This window comes from Penaeus monodon, chromosome 32 (assembly GCF_015228065.2).
Source record: "Penaeus monodon isolate SGIC_2016 chromosome 32, NSTDA_Pmon_1, whole genome shotgun sequence".
NCBI classification, from domain to species: Eukaryota; Metazoa; Arthropoda; class Malacostraca; order Decapoda; family Penaeidae; genus Penaeus; species Penaeus monodon.
In genome coordinates, this window is record NC_051417.1 from 35,743,497 (window position 1) to 35,745,498 (window position 2,002).

A 2,002-nucleotide genomic window follows, 5' to 3' on the forward strand; every position below is an offset into this window, starting at 1 on the left:
TGTTATAAAAATGTGTTTTAAAAATGTATTATTATATATATTGTTTTTTGTTTTATATAAAATTGTGGGATAAATATGTTATATAAAAATATATGGGGTTTTTATAATTTTTATATATAATATTAGTTTTTTATATAAAAATCCGTATATATAATAATATATATAATGTTATATATAATATATAATTTTATATTTTATATTTTATTATATTTAGAAATATATATGTATTTTTATATATTCATTTTAATTTTGTTATAATTTTTATGTTTTATATACATATTATATGTATATATAATATATATATTAATATGGTATAATTACATATTTTAAAGATGGGATATATATGTTTTTTAAAAATATATATGTATTGGGATATATATGTTTTATATAAAATTTATAATGTATATATATAATTTTATATTAAAATATAAAATATGATTATTAATATATTGATTATAAAATATAATATTAATGTATTATATATGTTTTATATATACAAAAATATTAATATATTAAAGTTGTATATATATGTATATTATAATTATATTTTATAAAGTATATAATTTATAAAATAATTTTTTTATATATTTTTGTAAAATATATTTTTATATATATTTTTTTTAATTTTATATGTAAAGGATTTTTTTATTTTTATGTTTTTTTATACTTTTTTATTATGTATTTATTTTTATATTTTGTATTATATATGTATATTATATAGTTATATATTTTATTATCTTTATATTTTATATATAAAGTATTTTGTATATATATGTTGTATTATTTTGTCTTATATTTAAATATTTGTATATTTTTATGTTATGTAATTTATTGTTTTATTATTGTTTTTATTTTATATTTTTTATATATATTGTTATATTATTCCCGTCTTTTAAAATATGGGATATTTTTTTATTTTTTATATATTGGTTTTTATTTTATATATGTATATTTTTTTTGTATACTAAATTTTTTTATATTTTATGTATAAAATTGGGTTTTTATATTTGTTTATAAAGTATAAAAATAAAAAATATAATTTTTATATTTTAAAGTTTTTATGTATTTATGTATTGTAAATTTATGTATATATAATTTTTTTGTATATATTTATTTTGATTTTATATTTATTTGTTAATATTATGTAATTATTTATGTATATTATGTAAAATTTTTATGTTATATTGGGTTTTATATTTATTAATATATATTTTAATTTTGTATTATTTGGGATATATATATTCCAATTTTTGTTTTATATTATTGTTTTTGTTATTTTTTATGTAAAATAACCCTATATATAATATTTTTATATATAGGGATAACATATATAAAATGAATTATACATTTTACCTTTTATATGTTTTTTATAATATGTTATTATATTGTTATATATGTTTTCTAAATTTTATATATATTTTTTATAATTGGGTTATATAATTATATGTATATAAAACATATATATATTTTTATTAAAATATTATTATATTTATATATATTTAAAATATTGTATAATATACATTTAATAATTTTATTTTATTCTTAATATTACATATATATTTTAAAATATATATATATATCAATATATCTTTTAAAGATAAAAAATTTGTAACTAAGGATTATCCATTTATTTTACCCTACTTTAATTTTGGAAATTACCCTATATAAACAAAAGGAAAAAACAAATTAACAAAAAAAAATTAAACATCAAAAACCCCTTATTTTTTAGTTTTAAAATTTTATATATAATAAAATATTTTAAAATAATGGGGAAAGATTATTTGTAAAATATAACATATTTTTGGTTATTTTACATTTAAAAGGGTAAAATCAATAATTTTCTTTTTTATTTCATTTTAAAACCAAAGAGGGAATTATTTGCATAATATTTCAATTTTTTAATTTAATTATGTATATTTTTTCTATACATAATTTTAACAATTTGTTATAAATTTTATTTATATATTTATTTTTTAAAAGAAAGAAGAGAAACTATTTCCCC

The 2,002-nt window shown here is 10.5% G+C and overlaps 1 protein-coding gene across 1 annotated transcript in view; it reads left to right on the forward strand.

Annotated features, from left to right (window-relative positions):
• The window catches only part of LOC119593849, a gene marked incomplete in the record, with an annotated part of 160,221 nt that overhangs the window by 135,482 nt on the left and 22,737 nt on the right, over nt 1-2,002 (forward strand).